At 46.9% G+C, this 15,978-nt stretch overlaps 1 protein-coding gene across 3 annotated transcripts in view; it reads left to right on the top strand.

The window, feature by feature from the left end:
* Positions 1-15,978, top strand: part of PCSK6 (proprotein convertase subtilisin/kexin type 6) — a 193,566-nt gene that overhangs the window by 140,991 nt on the left and 36,597 nt on the right. The window lies entirely within an intron of this gene.

The raw sequence follows: 15,978 nt of genomic DNA, 5'->3' as shown, positions 1-15,978 counted from the left end.
ACTTTGTCATCACGCCAGAGGGAAATCCCAGTACCCATTAAACAGTCACCCCCATTCCCCTCCTCCTAGCCCTTAGCAACTCCTCACCTATTTTCTGTTTCTGGATTTGCCTCTTCTGGACGTTTCATAAAAATGGAATCATACAACACGTGACCTTTTGTGACTGGCTTCTTTCATTTAGCTTGATGTTTTCAAGGTTCGTCCGTACTGTAGCAGGTGTCAGTGCTTCTTTCCTTTGTATGACTAAATACTCTCCCACATTTTGTTTATTCATTCCTCAGTTGGTGGACAGCTGGGTTGTTTCTACTTAATAGCTATTATGAACATCCATGTACAAGTTTCTGTGTGGACATGTGTTTTCAGTTCTTTTGGCTGTATACCTAGGAGTGTAATTGCTAGGTCATATGGTAACTGTGTTTAACTTTTTGGGGAACTGCTGAACTGTTTCACAGTGGCCAGACCATTTTACATTTCTGTCAGCAAGATATGAGGATTTTAATTTCTCTACCAGCATTTTTTTTTAATTATAACCATCCTAGTGGATGAGAAGTGGTATCTCATTGTGGTTTTGATTTTCATTTCCCTTATGATTAGTGATGTTGACCATCTTTTCATGTGCTTCTTGGCCATTTTATATCTTCTTTGGAGACATGTCTATTCAAGTCTTTTGCCCACTTTTAAATTAGATTGTTTGTCTTTTATAATGGAGTTATAATCATACAGCAAGAGTTGAGTAAGAGTTCTTTAAATATTCTGGATACTAGACCCTTATCGGTTAATATGATTTGAAAATTTGTTCTCTCATTATGTGGGTTTTTCTTTCACTTTATTGATAGTGCCCTTTGGTGCACAAAAGTTTTGGGTTTTTTTAAAATTATTTATTTATTTTTGGCTGCATTGGGTCTTCGTTGGTGCGCATGGGCTTTCTCTAGTTGCGGAGAGTGGGGGCTACTCTTTGTTGTGGTGTGTGGGCTTCTCATTGCAGTGGCTTCTTTTGTCGCAGAGCATAGGCTCTAGGCACTCCAGCATCCGTAGTTGTGGCACACGGGCTTAGTTGCTCCGCAGCATGGGGGATCTTCCCGGACCAGGGCTCGAACCCGTGTCCCCTGCATTGGCAGGCAGATTCCTAACCTCTGCACCACCGGGGAAGTCCCAAAACCTATGTTTTCTTCTAAGAGTTTTATAGTTTTAGCTCTATACATTTAGGACTTGGATCCATTTTTAATTACTTTTTGTATGTAGCGTGAGGTAAGAGTCCAAATTCATTCATTTGCACATGGCTGTCCAGTTGTCCCAGCACCATTTTTTGAAAAGACTATTCTTTCCCCAGTGAATGGTTTTGACACCTTGTCTAAAATCAATTGGCCATAAATGTATAAGCTTGTTTCTGGACTCCCAACTCTATTCCACTGGTCCATAGGTCTCTCCCTATGTCAGTAACACACTGTTTTGATTACTGAAGGTTTGTAGTAAGTTTTGAGATCAGGGATATGTGGGTCCTCTGACTTTTTCTTTTTCAAAATTGGTTTGGCTATTCGGGGTCCCTTGAAATTCCATATGAATTATAGGATCAGCTTGTTAATTTCTGGAAAAAAGGTAGTTGGAATTTTGATAGAGATTTTGCTGAACCTGTGGGTCAACTTGGAGAGTATTGCTGTCTTAACATCATGAAGTTTTCCCATCCGTGGACACAGATGTCTTTCCCTTTATTTAGGGTTTCTTTTAGCAGTATTTTATAGTTTTCAGTCTACTTCCTTGGTTATATTTGTTCCTAAGTAGTTTATTCTTTTTGATGCTATTGTAAATGGAATGGTTTTTTAAATGTTTTCAGATTGTTTACTTCTCTGGTAATTTTTGCTCCCTTTCATAGCTCTTAGCTAATCGTCTGTTTAACTGATCTTTATTAAATGCCTGCTACTGGCCAGGCGTTGATCTAGGTGACAGGGTCCATACACCAGGAAGGAAAAGCAGGTAACTGTGATGTCTTGTCCTGTAGTCACCACCGAGGTGCTGAGCTCTACCAAAGTCCGTCTGTCGGGTTCCTGGTGGAGTGCAGGGACTGTGCTCCAGTCTGGCTTGTCTGTGGAACAGTTTTACCCAAGGTTTGTTTTCTCTGATCGGCTGTTCCCTGTGGCCTTCTCTGCAGACATGCTCTTCTTTTTGATGACCCTAAACCCTTCCTCTGCCCTGGTTCTTTTCTGATTCTCTGTAAAACAGTTTCACGGATTTTTTTTTACATCGGGGAGAAGAGAGGCGCGTTGACTTGCTTTATGCAAAAAAAATTGACTTTAAGTGATCAAGTCGTCTCCGAGGTCCCCCTACCCACCCCCCAAATCACTTTCTTGCTGCCTTTAAAATAATAACTATTATGCAATACATTAGTGGAACAAATTCTGAAAATACAAAAACTTAACATTTTAAATCACTTGAAATTGACGTCTTTTAAAACTAGATGCTCCTCAATTAGTCCTTTAAAAGCCCCAGAGTGCATTGGCCCTATTAAAGGTCCAGGGTCGGCTTGTCAGGCAGGCTGCATCCCCTGTGCCACAGGCAGAGGTAGAGTCCCCGCGCCAGCCGGCACCACCCCGGCCACTCGTGCAGGGGAGCAGTGAAGGCTGTGCATCCACATGCCACAGCCAGCCTGCCTGTTGGAAGCGCGGGATAAGCCTGGTGGGTTTCTCAGCACTTAGTAAGTCAGGGCTCCTCTCTGGACCTCAGCATCCTTGGCTGGGACGTGGAGCTGAGCTGGATGCTCTCCTGACTGTGGCCTGTGTAGTACGTCCACATCCTGGAATGGGCCTTGCTGGCCTGGATGCTCCTCCGCACTCTCTGGCCTGTCCGGACCCCACTCCTCTTCCAGACCCAGCTCCAGACAGCCTACTGTGGGGCTGGGTGGGCGCGGAGCAGGCAGGCGCCTAGGAGACCCCGGGCCTCCTCGTCTAGCGCTCCCCCTGGGGTTTTGTCGACACGCAGGTGGTGATGCAGTGTGCCTGGTGGTGCCCGAGACGCAGCAAGGCCGGATTGCGCCGAGCTTTGTGGGCTGTCGTCAGGACTGATGTTGGTGGGACGCCCCGGAGGGATTCTGAGCAGAGGAGGGGGATGGTCTGAACCACCATGTGGACAGCGTCACTCTGACAGCTGGATCGGAGTGACTGAGTGCGGCTGGTGTGGGGAGAGGGCAGAGGCGGTGGGGGGTGCAGTTAGCAGGCCATCGCAGTGTGAGGTGAAGGTGACCCTGACTGGGGCAGGGGGGCAGCAGTGGAGGTATTGAAAGCAGCTGGTTCCTAAAGTAGAGTCAAGAGGACATGCTGACAGATCAGATGTGGGTGCCGAGAGGAGAGGGGGCCCTGAGGACTCCGGAGGTTTGTCCTGTGCGTCGGGAGAAGGGAATGCAATTTCCTAGATCTGGGCCATCGCGGGGGAGTGGGTGCTGGGGGGAGGGTCAGGAGCTCAGTTTGAAGGTGCCTGTGACATATCCAGGTAGAGAAGTGGACCTGGAGGCCAGGTGCACACATTTCAGTGCTGTGGGCAAATGGCGGGTCTTGAAAGCCACGCGCGTGGACAGGCTCCCCCAGGGGTGAGTGGGGTGACCCTCTGCCTGCAGGATGTGGGTGCCGGAAGGGAACCTGTTTCTGTAACGATTCCACACGGGTGCACGTGCCGAGCTGGGGGCTGCTTCGGTGCAGCCCGGAAGTGCCTGCCATGCACCTCCCCACCACCCCATCCTGCCCATCCACTCCCCACCTCTGGCCTGCACCGCACGCGCTGGCTCTGCTCTTGTCCTGCTGACATTTGCTCTCTGGAGTCTGGTCCTCTGGCGGCTGCTGTGTCCCCAGTGCCTCCTGCTGCATGGCTGGTAATGGACACAGAGATGTTTGGTGAACGAACGAGGACAGGTGTGATCAGCCCGTGACCGACGCTCTGCCTGCTGCAGAGGACACAGGCTTAGTGGAGGAGGGGGCAACCCCGAATTAAGTCCTGAGACAGGCCGTCTCCCTCCCTGAGTGTGGGTGGCATCTGGGCCTGGGCCGGTTGAGACAGGCACAGAATACACACCCCCTGGTACCTTCTAGCTCTGACCTTCTGTGACCTGCTGGACTCTGGGGGGCGGGGACCCTTCTTTCAGTGTTGTCGCAGAAGGTCTTCTCGCTCCTACAGTGGCCCCTGGGGTGGGTTCATTTGTCTGAGCTCCACCCTGTAGAAACACCATTCCTGAGGCAGCCTTGTAGAAACAGGGGTGGCCAGTGGCTGTTGACAAACCACGCACCCTGCTTCCCGGGCAGGACGAGGTCGGGCTCCCCATCTCGGCCACCCGTTCAGCCACCCGCTCAGCTGTTCAGGCGCTACCTAGCACCTCCTCCCCGAGCGCAGCCAAAGTCTGCATTGGCTCCGTTGGCGTCTCTGCACATAGATGGGGGCGGGAGGGAGAGAGTAAGCACTGTGACAGCCAGACCCTGAACCGTGCAGGTCAGCCTGGTGGGACCTCAGCCTGCGAAGGTGACACAGAAGACCAGGGTTTCCCCCTGACGCAGACCCCGAAACCCAGTAGAAGTGCAGGCCTTTGAGATGCTGTTGGTGCCGAGGCTGTGATGGGTCCCAGTGGGCATGTCGTTCCCTCCCTGGTTGTCAGCTCAAGGTGGCCTGTAGGTACCGGGTCTCTGTTGCCCTTGGGGCCAGGCATAAAGCGGCAATACACGGTCACTGCCCTCAGAAAGCACGGTCCCTGTCCTTCTGCAGTGATTCCAAGAATGGGTCCTGGGGTGCACGGCTGCGTCTCCGTTCATTTCAGTCCCCCTTAAACCTCTGCATCGTAATTGCTTAAAAATAAAAAGAAAAAAAGAAGCCAATTCAGTTCCAGTGGTATGGTGGGTGAGAGGGCTCTAAAATCTGAGATAAGACCCAGGGCTTACTGAGTAATTAAGTTGTCTGAATGACACGCTCCCTCAAGCAGTACTCACCTCCTGTCACACTGAGCCTGGTTTATGTTGTTAGTTTTAAAACTCTTTTTTTTTACAACTGAGGAGCAGATTACTCATTCATTTTTCTCTTCAGTTCCTGGGCCAAGGAGAGAGGGTGTGTCTTCTCCTGGGATCACGCTCCTCCGGAGGCAACTTAGGGATGGGACTGAGTACAAATCCTGCTTCACAGCCGGGTTGCCTTTGCAAGTGGTGTTTCAGTCATTCCCATCCACGTTCAGCGCACCTTTATTGAAATCTAATCAGTCCCAACTTGGGGCTACTAGGACCTTGCCTTGCCGCTCTCTGGGGGAGCAGGGCTGGGCTCAGGTGTGGTGGGGAGGGCACCCCAGAGGCAGGTAGGCTGGCTGAACCCCCTCCCCCAACACTTCCCCCACAGGCCACACCACCACCACATAGAGAGAGGCCAGGCCCAGCACCGCAAGCTGCCGACAGCACCGTCAGAGCAGAGCAGGGGTCCCATCCTGCAGAACATCTCTCAGGGAAGAGTGGCTGCATTTTACAAAGTTTCCATCTCGAATGCTCTAGCTTTTCAGTTTGGGCACTGAATGCAGAAAGTTCCAATTCTCTGGGAAACGTGTGCTTAGTTCTCCTGCATCTGCCTGGGGCAGGCCTGGGGTCGGCTCCTGGTGCCCCTGCTTTCCTGAATCGCTGTTGTCGTTGTTCGGGCTGCTACAGCAGAGTGTCATAGACTGGGGTGCTTATCAACAACAGGCATGTCTCACAGTCTGGAGGCTGGAAGCCCAAGATTAGGGGCCAGCGTGGTCGGGTTTTGGTGGGGGCCTCTTCCAGGTTGCAGACAGCCACCTTCTCCTTGTGTCCTCACAGGGCAGCAGGAGAGCTCGCTAGCACTCTGGGATCTCTTTCACGAGGGCACTAATCTCATTCCTGAGGAGCCCCCCTCGTGACCTAATCACCTCCCAAAGGCTGGGCGGATTTCAGCATATGAATTTGGGAGGGACGCAAACTCATACGTAATGACATCTGGCCCCAGTGCTGGGCCTCTTCTCCTTTAAGATGAGGATGGACAAACTTTCCTCAGGAGGTCACTCGGACGTGATGACCCGGACCCAGTAATTGAGGTGCGGGACCTTCCCATCTGCCTTCCTCACCTCGAGCTCATGGTGGTGATCACACCTGGGGCACAAGGCAAAGCCTGTACGCCTGCTGGCATCAGGCCAGCCTCCTGCCCAGGTGTGCACACTGCTCCGCATCTGGGTGTGGGGAGGCCCCCAGCACCCCTTTGACCTGGGGCTCCTGCAGGCACCCCTGCACATGCATGAGGCTATGGGTCCTCTCTGCTTGGCTGGGATCAGCCCAGCTTTGAGCAGCACCGGGATGCCCTCCGTTGGTCTTGTCACTCATTCGCACACTTACCTGCTACGCGCTGAGTCTGCTGGGCAGGCACAGGGCTAAAACATGCTTCTTCCTCCCTCCCCTATGCACCCCCGAGCACCCTGCTCAGTGCCCCACATGGAGGCTTTGCTGGGGCTGTGGTTTCTCTCTGTGCGGGTCCCGCACTTCCCCTGCGAGGGGGAGTCAGGAGCCATCGGTGTTTAAATGGAAAGCATAATCAAGCATCCTTCCAATCCTCTTTCTGTGATCAACACCAGGTATCTTATTTAATAGCCCCAACAGGAGTTAGTCTTACGTACTTGGCATTCACATCGTAATAAATAGACTTTCTGAGACGATGGATGGCATTTTAAAAAATCCTGGTGTTCTCCTGAACTCAGGGAATTCACTTTTTCTCCTCAATTAAAATTTCTTTTTTTCTCTCATCTTCCCTCTGTTTCCAAAAGAGCAGCAACTCACATGTGCCAGGTTTCCCTTGGTTTCCATAGCATTTCCAGACTCTCACTGAAGGAACAAGAGAGGAATATGATGATAATGAGTGCTTATGTATTTTCCATGAGGCACTGGGTGTTATCTCATTGCTAAAAGTCCGTATAGAATCGGGGCATCTTAAACAGAGTCCTAGCCGATAAGGAATTAAATAAAAACGTCTAATTGCTAGCGATACACACCACAGTATTTACAAGTGAAATGTTAGTGATGTCTCGGATTAGCTTTAGAACACTCCAGGGGTGTGGGATGGGAAAGTGGAGGGTGGGGAGGGCATGAGCAGGCGAAGTAGGACGGGCCAAATATCCATGATTGTTGGGACATTGGGAGTTCATTGTACTGTTTTCTCTGTTTTGTGTTTATGTGAAAATTCACATCATGAAAAGTTTTTAAAAATACATGTATGGGGAACATCTCTTCCAACGTGGTCAGAAGGAAAAACTATTATGCAGATTGGGCTTGCACAATTAAATAAAATAAAGATGTAGGTGCTTTAGAGCAAATACACCTCAATTTTCCACAAGTGTGAAAAAAAAAATGTTCAGTACGCCACTGAAGAACTAGTTTCTTTGGACTTTCTTACCCTCAGACAGTCAGTCTAAAACCTATGAAGGAATAAGGCAGGGTCCCAAACTCTGTGTGTGCATGTGTGTAAGTGTGTATGTTCCTGCACGTATGGGAGTGGGTATCGTATGTGTGTATATGTGTGCCCGTAGGTAAGTTATCTGTGTATACATGTGGGTATGTACATACGTGTGTGTGCATTCACCTGTGTGTGTGCACGTGCATGTGTGGGTGTGGTGGGTATGCACGTGTGTGTATGTGTTTGCTTGTTTTTAAAGAACCAGCACAGCCTAGCAGTTGAGCCCTGGAGCCGGCCTGCTCAGCAGACCCCTGTCCTGCGTCTCACCAGCAGTGGCCCTGGACGGGTCACTCCTCCCGCTGAGCCTCGGGGCCTCCTCTGCATAGGGTTGTTGGGAGGATTAAATGAAGCAGCACATGTGAGGTGCTCAGTGTTACGAAGCTTACCCTTCATGGCAATTACTGTGTGTTTTTATCCTCCTTCTGTGGGAGAGGAAGCTGGTTCAAGCCCCACATAGAGCCTGACTGAGCTCACCTAGCGTAAGGGCGCAGCCTGGAGTCAGGTGTGCTTCTGCACAGACAGGCCCGGCCCACTCCATCCCTCCCGATGGGTGAGTCCCCACGCATCCACCCAAGGTGCACCCAGCAGGCACCCTCCGTGGATGTTTTTCTCTTTAGCCCTGTTGGCCAGTGCTTTTCACATGTCCGGCTTTAGGATATTTGTAGTTGGGTTTTTTACTTTAAAGTGTTGCAATTAGAAGATAAAAATCAAATGAAATAACAAAGGCTAACAGGTGCCTGGTACCAGGAGCATCTGCTGTGCACGAGGGTCAGGGCTCCTAGGAAGCCCTCCTCCTGAGAGGCTGCCTCACCTGGCCTGAGGCTCCAGGGAGCACTTGACTTCTGAGACCTCACTATGATTGACAGGTGTGGGCACGGCCCTTTATTTTTTTAACCCACCAGAGCTCTTGAAACACAATAGGCACTTAGGATAGATAGTTATCGATCTTTAAGGGTTTTTCCTATACACTCTGTGCCTGGCTTCAGTATCATTGATTAATCCATTCTTAGCAAACCTACCATTTTATAACACTCTCAGCAAATATCACCATGAAATTAAGGGATGTGGGGAGCTCGACTGAATGATTATAAAGTTCTCTGGAAGAGTGAGACTAGGGAGAGAAATTCTGAAAGAATTAAATGCAGATATTTAAACATATTTTTAAACTATAATAACTGTTGGTGCCAGAATAGACAGATGAGTCAAGGGGACCAGAATAGATAGTCCACAAACAGAGCCGTGTAGACACACTAAGTGTAACATTTCAATCTGGCGGGGAAAGAATAAAGGGTTAAATAAAAGATATTGACAATTGGCTCACCATTTGGAAAGGAAATCATTATATTGGTAGATTTATACCCATAAAATTAGAAACTTCTGTTTGGCAAAAGATACCATAATATTAAAATTAGAAAAATATTTATGAAATATTTTGGACAAACTTGAGTCATTTGCAGATGGTCTTTTTCACTTCTCTGTAGCCCAAGGACTGCAAACTTTTTCTGTGAAGGGCTTTCTGGTCTCTGTGACAACAACAACTCTGCCATTTTAGTGCAAAAACAACCACAGAAAATATGTAAATGAAGAGCCTACTGTATTCTAACAGAGCTTTACAAAAACAGCCTGTGGCTGTAGCCTGTTTACATGTTGCAGTTGAACTGAGTACGTGCTCTGTTACTTGGTGATGAAGAAGCCTGTTTATTTGGGTATTTTTTGAGGCGTCGCATCCAGGCCCCATTTTCCCACACATGGAACCATATTGTCCCATGTGATGGTAAGTGTTTAACAACCTACCAGTGCTCTGGGGGGAAATTATGTATGTCTATATATCACATACGTTTATTATAAATTACTGACACAAAGTACGTGTAGAACAAAATTTACAAATAAAAATAAAAGATGCAATCTTCATACTGTAAATTCCATGTAGCCCATCGATATTCAGAGAATGCTTTCATTAATTTTCACCAAGGACTTCCCTGGAAGTCCAGTGGTTAAGACTCTGTGCTTCCACTGCAGGGGGCACGGGTTCAATCCCTGGTCAGGGAACTAAGATCCCACGTGCCGTGAGGTGTGGCATGCATGCATCAATCAATCAATAAATAAATAAAATTTTCACCAAACTCTCTTATCCATGGCCAACCTATGGATGTAGTTGATGAGCAACTGTATTTCCGACATAAATATAGGTCTGAACTTCATTCATTTGTCAACAACACAAGCAACTTCTTTGCTGAATTGGATAATACTTTTCAAAAACTGGATAATTGGATAATACTTTTCAAATACTTTTCAAAAAAAATTTTATGCCACTCCCAGTGTAATGACTATAAATACAACACACTTTTAAGTTTAATCTGTTATTAACATTTTCACTGTCACTTTCAGTCTAGAAAATCAACAATAAATGAAGTCCTTATTTGTTGCATTTGTCCATTTCCACGTATAAATTCTCCCACCATGACCAATTTCAAGCTACCAAGGTGTTGACTCTGAAGATAGAGTTGGGAGGAGACGCACATGCCACCAGTAGAGAATATTTCCATCGTGTAGACAGAATAGATGTAAATAACCCCCAGAGTATAGGAAATGGCAAGATAAAGTAATTAGGAAGTGGTGATTTCTGAATATTTTGTTACCTTTGTTCTCAATATAATTTAATCATAATTTTATGTAGTTTAATTTTTAATAATGGTTATGTTAAGAACCCGCTCACAACATTCTTGAAAGTGTTAACAGTCAGCTGTATTAAGTCAATGTGAGCTGGCCCAGCACACCCCTGCATATTGGGAATTGTATAGGTAGAGGACTTTCTTTTTTTTTTTTTTAATTTATTTTATTAAAATATAGTTCATGGGCTTCCCTGGTGGCACAGTGGTTGAGAGTTCGCCTGCTGATGCAGGGGACACGGGTTCGTGCCCCAGTGCAGGAAGATCCCACATGCCGTGGAGCAGCTGGGCCCGTGAGCCATGGCCGCTGAGCCTGCGTGTCCAGAGCCTGTGCTCCACAACGGGAGAGGCCACAACAGTGAGAGCCCCACATACTGCAAAAAAAATAATAATAATAATAAATAAATAAAATATAGTTCATTTACAATGTTGTGTTAATTTCTGCTGTACAGCAAAGTGATTCAGACACCCACTCCATCCCTCTGTGACCTGCTACCCCCTTGGCAACCACAAGTCTGTTCTCTATGTCTGTGAGTCTGTTTCTGTTTCGTAGATAAGTTCATTTGTGTCATATTTTAGATTCCACATATAAGTGAGATCATATGGTATTTGTCTGTCTTTCTGACTTACTCCATTTAGTGTGATAATCTCTAGGTCCATCCATGTTGCTGCAAATGGCATTATTTCATTCTTTTTTATAGCTGAGTAATATTCCATCATATATATGTACCACATCTTCTTTATCCATTCAAGCATCAAGGGACATTTAGGTTGTTTCCATGTCTTGGCTATTGTGAATAGTGCTGCTATGAACATAGGGGTGCATGTATCTTTTCGAATTACAGTTTTGTCTGGGTATGTGCCCAGGAGTGGGATTGCTGGGTAATATGGTAGTTCTATTTTTAGTTTTTGAGGAACCTCCATACTGTTTTCCATAGTGGCTGCACCGATTTACATTCCCACTAACAGTGTACGAGGGTTCCTTTTTCTTCACACCCTCTCCAGCATTTGTAGACTTTTTAATAATGGCCATTCTGACTGGTGTGAGGTGGTACCTCACTGTAGTTTTGATTTGCATTTCTCTAATACTTAGTGATGTTGAGCATCTTTTCATGTGTCTGTTGGCCATCTGTATGTCTTCTTTGGAGAAATGTCTATTTAGGTCTTCTCCCCTTTTTTTAATTGGGTTATTTGTTTTTTTGTTATTGAGTTGTATGAGCTGCTTGTATATTTTGGAAATTAAGCCCTTGTCGGTTGCGTCATTTGCAAATATTTTCTCCCAGTCTGTAGGTTGTCTTTTTGTTTTGTTTATGGTTTCCTTTGCTGTGCAAAAGCCCTTGTAAGTTTGATTAGGTCCCATTTGTTTGTTTTTGCTTTCATTTCTATTGCCTTGGGAGACTGACCTAAGAAAACATTGGTCCAATTTATGTCAGAGAATGTTTTGCCTATGTTCTCTTCTAGGAGTTTTATGGTGTCATGTCTAATATTTAAGTCTTTAAGCGATTTTGAGTTTATTTTTGTGTATGGTGGGAGGATGTGTTCTAACTTCATTGATTTGCATGCGTCCAGCTTTCCCAGCACCACTTGCAGAGGAGACTTTCTTTTCCCCATTGTATAATCTTGCCTCCTTTGTCAAAGATTAATTGACTGTAGGTGTGTGGGTTTATTTGTGGGCTCTCTATTCTGTTCTGTTGATCCATATGTCTGTTTTTGTGCCAATACCATGCAGTTTTGATTACTGTAGCTTTGTAGTATTGTCTGAAATCTGGGAGAGTTGTTCCTCCTGCTTTGTTCTTCTTTCTCAGGATTGCTTTGGCAATTCTGGGTCTTTTGTGGTTCCATATAAATTTTAGGATTATTTGTTCTAGTTCTGTGAAAAATGTCATGGATAATTTGATAGGGATCACATTCACTCTGTAGATTGCTTTGGATAGTATGGCCATTTTAACATTGTTAATTCTTCCAATCCAGGAACATGGGACATATTTCCATTTCTTTGAATCATCTTAAATTTCTTTTATTAATGTTTTATAGTTCTCAGCATACAATTCTTTCAGCTCCTTGGTCAGGTTTATTCCCAAGTATTTTGTTTTTCTGATGCAATTTTAAAAGGGCTTTTTTTTTTTAATGTTCCCTCTCTATTTCATTGTTAGTGTAAAGAAACACAACTGATTTCTGTATGTTAATCTTGTATCCTGCTACCTTGCTGAATTCTTTTATCAGTTTTAGTAGTTTTGTGTGTGGAGTCTTCAGGGTTTTCTGTATATACTGTCATGTCATCGGCATATGACGACAATTTTACCTCTTTAGGGAAAGGCCTTTTTTTGTGATGAGCATACTTGAAGGTGGATACATGCAGCTGTGACCCAGGGTCAGACCTTACAAAGTGCTCTGACCCCAGCCCCAAAACTCCTGTTTATCCCAATAGCCAGCCCCCCTGAGCAGAGAGAGCCTTGGTCCCTCCCCAAGGACCATTCAGCACAATCAGGAGCTCTTATTTCATTGGCTTATCTCTTTCCAAGACCCACTTGGAAGAGTAAGGTCTAATCGCCGTTGGTTTAACTGCTTATTTACTAAATCAAACTCCTTTTTTTTTTCTTTACTAAGTCTTGCTAATCAGTAAACAGTCATCATTTGAATTCTCAATATGCTAAAAAGTCATTTTTCCAAGGGGGATAATTAAAACAGTATTTGGTATAAAAAATTCCATACACAGGCAGACACCTTCTTCATCTCAAATCCCATGGTTAGATGATTGCAAACAGAGGTTTATACCGTTATAGCCTTAATATGTAAGGAATCACTAAGAAGTCTCACAGATCACTAAGAAATATGTGAAGCATCCCACTAGAAAAATAGGCAAAGAGCTTGAAAGAGCAATTCAGGAAGAAAAATGACAAGCAGTAAACAAAAGCTATTTAATCTTTGCAGTACTGGAAGAAAGTACAAATTAAAACAGAGACAGGAAAGTAAATATCAGGATAACAAGCAAACAAGCGGAAGTTGCGGGGATTACAAAACAAAACCGAGAACGTGCCTGGCATTCTGCAGGTAGGGCCACAGCATGATCTTGTATAGAGAGCCTGAATATAGACGTAAAAAGGCCTGGGTCCCGGTTCCAGCTCCACCAACTACTGCCTAGGAGACCTTGTGAGTGATAATAACTCCCTTGTGGGCATGTTTGGGCACCTGACGTGAATGAACATTTCCAGCATGACCTGGCACGGGATGGGTTGTCATGGAAGCTCAGTCCCTTTTCCCCCTCTTCTCACATGTATAGGTTCTAACCGCAGCCTTTGGGAACTGGTCCATTTTCCCTCCGGGAAAGCTCCAGCCCAGAGGGAACAGGTAGAGACCTGCCACCACACCTTTGAAGAAGATTAAACTGGCTGTGATTCTGGAGAGCCCATGAATTTGGAAACAACAGAATCCAGGGGTGCTGTGCTGAGGACATGCTGGGTTGCCATCCAGCCAATTCTTTCAAGTTTGGAGCTCAGCAGGTCCATTTCTATCCTTTCTTCTTCTTAAGCAACATTTTTTCCAAACAAAAGCAAAAATTTGCTCACAGCTTGGTTTTGAAACTGCTGTGAGCAGATAATACACGGCAAACTGCCCTGGCCCTGAGTGGCTCTGTGTGCATGCAGTGAGTCCCGGGGCAGAGCCATGTAAGATGTTCCCACACGTCTTGGCTTTCTTTGGAGCTGGCCCAGAGCACCTGACTCCACCAGCTCCCTTCCGTGGAATCCCATCTTTGGGTTTCTCCTTCCCCCAAACCTGAAAGGTGAAGCCGGGGCAAGATCAAAGAGGTCCAGGCAGCATTTGGTGTGTTTGCCAAAACGTGCGGAGTAAAGCTCCAGGGGCCCAGGTGAGTTACGAAGCTGGAACCTGCACCCCATTCACGCTGACCTGACTGAGAGGAGGCAAGAGTGTGTGAGAAGCGGGTGGCGAGAGGGAGACCAGGCTCCGCAGAGCCCGGAGTCAGGCGCAGCATTCAGACCTGGGGACCCTGCGTGGGGTGAGCCCAGAGCAGAGCCTGGCAGGTGTGATCTGAGTTCCTGCCAGGCCACTTTCTGGCCTGGTTCTGGAACCTCTCAGCCTCCCTTCCTGCACACGTGTGACGCGAATAATAGTATCTGCATCACAGGCCTGGGTGAGGTCCAAATGTAGATTTTATGCGAACAGATGCTTGGTGAGGAATTTTGAGGTTTTAGGGTTATGAGCTGAAACATCTAAAGCACTGACTGATAACTCTCAGTGTTATGCTCTCTCTTCCGTGTCACGTTCTGCATTTCTGCCTTAGCAAGCTGCGATGCTCCCTTGAATGGAAGGGAAGGGACCAAAGAAAGCCCAGGGAAGTCATTCTTTTCGAACTTTACTTGGGGTAGTTCATGCCTTCTGCATTGAGTCCTGTGTGTTGATTACACTTTACTCCCTACATCTCACACCGCACCCGCCGTGTGCTCCCCAGGTTGCCTCAGCCCCGCTGCCTTGGGGCCTCGCCTCTTGCCCAATGGAGAAGTCTGTCCCTATGTCAGCTCCCTCAGCCTCCACCAAAGTGAAGCCTCAGCTAGGGCACAGCTGCCTTGTTCCCACACAGGTAGGAGCTGCATTGGCCAGAGGGGGCCAATCAAACCCAAGATGACGTGAGGAGGCTGTAACTTTTCTCTCCACTTCCAAGTGACATGTGAAATCCAGGCTTCCCAGTGTCGACTGAAAAAAAATGCATAACCTAAAGGTTGAGAGTTATGCTTTATTTGGCTGGCAAAGCTGAGGACTTAAGCCTGGGACATAGCCTCGCAGATAGGTCTGAGGGACTGCTCCGAAGAGGCAACGGGAAAGCCAGGATGTACAGGAGTTTTTGCAACGACGTAGTCAAAACATCAGAAGACTTTTATCGATTAAAGAAAACCAGGGACTTCCCTGGCAGTCCATTGGTTAAGACTTCGCCTTCCAATGCAGGGGGTGTAGGTTCGATCCCTGGTCAAGGAGCTAAGATCCCACATGCCTCGAGCCAAAAAAACAAAACATAAAACAGAAGCAATATTGTAAAAAATTCAATAAAGACTTTAAAAATAGTCCACATCCAAAAAAAAAATCTTTAAAAGAAAACCAGACATCTCAAGTTAAGGAATTTAGTGCTATTCTGTGTATTGAAAGATGCAAGATTCTGGGCTCCCTGAAGTCATTCCTTTGATATGCTCCTCAGCTATCTGGGGCCAGTATCCTGCTTTTCTCCATCCTGAGTGCCCTTAGGGTGCACCGTTGGGGGTGGCTGCAGTGGCTGAGGGTGGCAGTGGGCAGCCCCTTTGTCTCCATCTGAGTTTCCTCAGGGCTCACGTCAGGGTGGCTGTAATGTGATGGCTTGATGGCTGCAACATCCCTTGTTCACTGATACGGCAGGTGATATTTTAGTTCACACCAGCATCTAGCCACCTGGAGGAGCAGGTAACACACCTGGGAGTGCACGGGAGGTTTGCCCAGGGAGAGCCGAGAGAGAGGCCTACATCCTTCCCACATGCCCCACAAAGCCCATTCAGAAGACCTCCCCTGGCCTAGCAACCTGCTGCTTTGGTGTGAAGTTGCAGCCAGCTTGGTACTTATTTCCCCCTTCCCGGCTGCCCCTCCTCCGCACTCCTGTTGCCCCAGGACTGCACCTCCCGGTGAAGCCTCAGCCCCTGGGCTTTGCCGCAGTGCTTGCTCTCTAGAGCATGTTGCCTAAAGCATGTGGTCAGTGGCAGACTAAGTGTGCGCTTCAGTAATCCCCGTGAACTACCGCGAGGACTGGGTCATCACGGGCATCCCGTTAGAACTGGTTGGGTGTGATTCTGCACTACAGGAAGTGCAG

The sequence above is a fragment of the Mesoplodon bidens genome (assembly GCF_964165515.1).
Source record: "Mesoplodon bidens genome assembly, chromosome: 3".
Classification (NCBI taxonomy): domain Eukaryota; kingdom Metazoa; phylum Chordata; class Mammalia; order Artiodactyla; family Ziphiidae; genus Mesoplodon; species Mesoplodon bidens.
The sequence above is the reverse complement of the archived record's forward strand: the minus strand, read 5'-3'. Positions and strand labels throughout refer to the sequence as shown.